Source organism: Canis lupus, chromosome 24 (genome assembly GCF_048164855.1).
Source record: "Canis lupus baileyi chromosome 24, mCanLup2.hap1, whole genome shotgun sequence".
Lineage (NCBI taxonomy): Eukaryota > Metazoa > Chordata > Mammalia > Carnivora > Canidae > Canis > Canis lupus.
In genome coordinates this window covers 26391482-26396962 of record NC_132861.1, presented here as the reverse complement: position 1 = coordinate 26396962, position 5481 = coordinate 26391482, and the positions used below count along the sequence as shown (strand labels likewise).

The 5481-nt window shown below is 36.7% G+C and overlaps 1 pseudogene; it reads left to right on the top strand.

Moving 5' to 3' along the window:
• The first annotated feature begins 4247 nt into the window (after nt 1-4247).
• LOC140616458 (large ribosomal subunit protein eL22 pseudogene) lies at nt 4248-4670 on the top strand (annotated as a pseudogene).
• The last annotated feature ends 811 nt before the right edge of the window (nt 4671-5481 follow it).

The following is a 5481-nucleotide window of genomic DNA, read 5'->3' as shown; positions in this document are numbered from 1 at the left end:
CTGGGACTTCAGGACCACGCCCTGGGCCGAAGGCCGGCACTAAACCACTGAGCCATCCAGGGATCTCCTTATGCTAGGTTTTTAAGCTACTGTTCCTGTATTGGTTATTTATTTTGTCTCTTGCCAGCAGTTGCTAGCTGACCCACAGTTGTACATTCTAAAAGTTTGAGAAAAATTAATGTGAATAAAATTTGAAATTGAAAACATATTATCGGGATCCCTGGGTGGCGCAGCGGTTTGGCGCCTGCCTTTGGCCCAGGGCGCGATCCTGGAGACCCAGAATCGAATCCCACGTCGGGCTCCCGGTGCATGGAGCCTGCTTCTCCCTCTGCCTGTCTCTGCTTCTCTCTCTCTCTCTCTCTCTGTGACTATCATAAATAAATAAAAATTAAAAAAAAGTTTTGCTTGAAAAATGGGAGGGAAAAGTTGCTGATATTTTATCACTAGGAAACCTGTCACCCTTGGGATGCCAGTGTCCTGCAGTGGCTTTCATGAGAATTATTCACCTGGCTGGTGATTAGCATGTGGAAAAGAGACGTGAGCAAGACAGTTTGTTTCCGAATGTATCTTGATCCTTGATCCTTGGTTTTCTTAACGTTAATTATTTTGAAGATTTTTTTTTTTTTGCTATGAATAAAAAGCAGTAATCCACTTTCCGATCACATTTCTTATTATCTATCTTTTTTTATTACTTCACATCTGCTAAGTTTTGTTTTAGGTGTTACTTACCTTGTGTACATTTCACAACTCTGTTGCCTCACATTGAAGAAGTGGAAAATCACATTTTCAGAAGATGAAAAATGAATTAAAATGAACAGCAACATGTCCCAGATCCTTTATTCTTTTTAAAAATTACTTTCAGTTCCCCTCTCCATTCCTCTGTGTATTTCTTTCATGTTTCTTTTTGTATGAGTGTTCTTTTCCCGGTATCACCCCATTGCCCACTCCACCCCTGCTCAAATGTGCCCAGTTATCACAACAAGTCCCATTAAAAAAAATTGTAGTGCTGAACATTCAATTGTCTAATTATCTGACATTAAGTTCCTGTTCTCATATCTTGAAACCAGGGGTCAGTTTTATCATCTTAAAAGGGGAAAACAATGTTTTAGTAAAACTAAATTTAAAAAAAAGCTGATGTTTTTAATGAAGGGCTGAGCTCAATTTCTAGTTTTCACCCTTTACTCGGGAAATAGCGATGCATTGAGGGTCCGGTTCAGGCTTCAAACACAATGTGCAAACTCCACTGTGCCTGTTTGCAGAAGTTCTACAGAGAGCAGTAGCTGTGGCTGGTGTAATGAGCCCCTGATCAAAAAGGATTCAAGAAAGTTTAAAAAGTGAGCTGTACTTTAAAAGACAATAAAAGTAGGATAGATGGAGGTTGCCCAGTGAAGGAGGAAATGGCCAATGGAAGAAAATGTTTCAACTTTTATGCCTGTATGCTTTGCCTTACCTTATTAATCACTATGTCACTATTTGAAAGTGAGAGAAAGCTATCACTCAGATTTTCCCCATATTTCCTCCTTTTAAATTTTACTAGGAACCATCTGTAGTTCTACTTTGGAAGCCTTTACAATTGGAAAAAAAAAAACCTCAACTTATAATTTTAAGCAAAATGGGATTAAAAGAGTGGAATCTAAGATGTATTGTGGTTGAACACAGATTTACTTGTCACATGCTTCTCACCCTATCGTTTTTGGGAGGGGGGCTTATTTTGTTTTTTTTTCTGTAGTGTCTTCGATTTGATGAAGACTCTGTCCTTGGAACCCATCTCTCCTGTTCCTCCTATAACAAACTGAAAACAATAAACTAAAATCAGCTGTTATAAGAAGATGACTCCCATAGTCTTTAATTTTAATTTTGCATGTAGAAAAACAAAACAAAAAATCTGTATTCATTAACAGAATGCTAGTTTGTTCTTCTCCATGGTAAAGAGAAGCAACTGTTTTGTTCGTCTTTGTATCCTTTCGAGAGAATTTCCTTGCCTGTAACTGAGCATATCCCATATGTTCGGGTCCAGAGACTGCCAGCCGTAACTGTGGTATCCTTACCATGCCCGAGTAACAGGCACAGGGATACGAATGGAGCTCATTTCCATAATGTGCAACTTGAGAGATGCTTTTGAGAAATAATTGCAATGAGTGATCGAGTATTTATTCTTTTGTGGCATGGAGAGATTTGCATCAGTTGGGTGCCTGCCTGCACTAATGTTAAAGGAATAGGACTACTCCTATGGTTATTTTCTCTTCTAAGATTTAAAATTTTGTCATTGGAAGAAGTTTCAAGAGTATCAAGACAAGCAAGTTCTGCAAAAGATTGACATCTTTTGGGGGGAAAAACAATGATGAAAAAGAAATTAAGCGATTGCCCAAAGAAGAGACTCTTAACAGAAAGAAATGATGAATCAGATGTATATTGAGGTAAGTTTACTATAAAATAAAAAAAAAATAAAAGAAACTTTTGTGGCAAGGAAGCATGACTTATAATTCACATTATGACTTTGTCTTCATGGCCGTAGTTTACAGCAGTATTTATGCTCAACTTAAGGCAGAAGGTGTCTCAGTTTATTGTCAGGACAATCAACAAGGTAAATTAAATATATATTATTTAAATGTTAATTTAAAAGCCTCCTCACTTGATAGATGAAGAATGGCCCAGAGAAGGAAGGCACTGTCCACACAGTCACTGAAGTTAGAAATAAGCTTTTTGGGCTTTAATCCAGTGACCCTCCTGGCTATCACTTTGAATCCATGAACATGAACATTGATCTGAACAGAACAAACTTATTGAGTTTTGCATTAGAGTTTATGTTCCATTGGATTAGAACACACAATATTATAATGTTAATATGCATAGTTCAAATCATGAGGAATTTTACTTAATTTCTTTAGGCACAGGCTATGTGGCACTTAGCAGATAATTTAGTAGTTATTTTCCACTGTTCCTATAGACAACAATAATATTTCATCTTCCCTGAGAAATCTTTACTGAGTTAGGCATTCCTTGGAGATAGTAAACCACTGATAAGACTTTGGGGGAACGTGTGGAAAATTTTAGTTGAAGATTTCAGGCACATGTAATACTTTTAGCCATTTTCTTAATTATCAGTATATTTTCTTTTAGGTTTCTGAAATCTGCATCTCTGGCATACTTTTGTCATATGGCTGCCTCTGTAATAGCACATTATTAGCATATGTGACATCCTAATATATGTTAATCATCCTAAATGGCAATATTATCAACCTGAAATATGGATTTTATTTCTGCCTTAAGAAATTGATTACCTAGTGTGAGAATAGGAAAACATTATGGGAACTGCTTTCTGGGAAGCAATGTAGATGGATGAAGCCAGTCTGCTTTTGATATTTGTCTTTGGGACTTCCCAAAAGTGCTTTGTCAAAGAACTCTGTGGATGGATGGCATCAACTTACTTCTTTTATTTAACATGTAAAATGGAAACTAGTAAAACAAATGATAGGGGAAAAAAGGTGAAAAAAACTCCTCACTCAGTCTATTACCAATCTTCCAATGTCCAAGCCTCAAAATGAGAGTATAAATGGATACTGCCATTTCCTGCCAAATCCTAATCATGTCAGAAAATAAAGGCCATGTTGAATTTCATCCATAATTATCCAATAAATGTACAAGAGAAGAATAATCAATTATTCATATTTTAATGTCTTAGTGAAAAATATACACCATTTACTGGTTTGTTTTGTAACTTAAAGTGATCAAAATCAGCAGGGAAACTCTTTGAAGGAAAAATGCTAAAAATATTCCTCTAAAAACACAGGGTAAAAGCTGACATTTCAGCTTCAAAAAAAAAAAGAAAAAAAGTCACATTTGGCAAGAGCCTTATTCTCATGATGTGTTAGTTATGTTTAACTCTGGTATTTTTTTTTTTCTTATAAATGACTAAACTTGGACCCTGCATTTCTTGGGCGAAGACATCATCTTTTATGACACATTTCTACACAAACATACTCCCACCAAGGACATCACTCACCTTCTTAAACACCAGGGGAGCACAAGCCAACATTTTAATTTACAGAGCAAATTTATACACAGGACTAAGAGATACTGTGCTGGAATTGAGGGCTGCCCTAAAACAATGGGAACTGATGGAGCAAGTCAAGGCAAATGGGAAAGTCTTTTATGTTTTGCCTATGCATTTACACTCACATTCTTACTCCTCTTAACCTCTTTTCTCTCTGTAATGGTTGTAACCAGTGCCAGCACCCTCCTCAAAAAAGAAAGTGCTAGTCCGCTGCCGCCATGGCCCGTGAAAAAGCCTGTGGCAAAGAGGGGCAAAAAAAGAAGCAAGTTCTGAAGTTTACCCTTGATTGCACCCACCCCATGGAAGATGGAATCATGGATGCTGCCAATTTTGAGCAGTTTCTTCAAGAGAGAATCAAAGTGAATGGAAAAGCTGGGAATCTTGGTGGAGGGGTTGTAACCATCAAAAGAAGCAAGAGTAAAATTACTGTAACTTCTGAGGTGCCTTTTTCCAAAATGTATTTGAAATATGTCACCAAAAAAATATTTGAAAAAGAATAACTTCCGTGACTGGTTGCACGTAGTTGCTAACAGCAAAGAGTTACAAGTTGCATTACTTCCAGATTAACCAGGACGAGGAAGAGGAGGAAAGTGAAGATTAAAACTCATTTATCTCAAATACTTTGTATGAGTTCTTGAATAAAACTTGGACCCTCCCCCTCCAAAAAAAAAAAGAAAGAAAGTGCTAGAATAATGGGTCCTTGCTGTCTACGAAGCAGAAGGGAAAATGTGCATAAATGAATTGGTTTTATTTGGTATGTTCCACCAAGAATATAGTCTCGGTCTCATCCAAATGTATGACTCCATGAAATCAGGAAGGAGATGACAAGGACTACTATTAATTTTTAAAGTTTCACAATATAAGAATATTGCAGGAAATAAGTTGATGCTACATATAATTCTCACCTCTAAAGTTCATCTGGAAATCTCTTTCACCAGAAATTATCATTGATCCATTTCCTTATTTTTCTAGTTATTTTCTTCCTCCCTTCCTTCCTTCCTTCTCTCTCTTTATCTCTTTCTCCATCTCTAGAGACCATATTTTCTTAATAAAACATGGAAGGTCAAGGTCAGAAGTAACCAAAATAGGTCTTGGAGAAGAACAGTAGGGAGCAGGGGAAAAAAGGGTTTGTAGAGGAATAAGAAAGAGAAACGTGTTAGAAAAAAACAAAAACAAAAAGCTTCACAAACCAAATGTCCAGTTGTGTATTCTTATTCCCTTTCTCTTCTGTCAATCTTGTCCAAAATAAATTTGGTATATTTGTAGCTGAATAATTCAAAACCATATCAAAATCTCCCCATGTGCCATATTTTCTCCTGCCTTCAGCAATGTCTGTTTTAGCAAGATGGTAAAAAGATTCAAATGTTTGTGTCAGAGAAGAAATGTTTCTACAGAACATTTGAGATTGGGGTGTGTGTGTGTGGTTG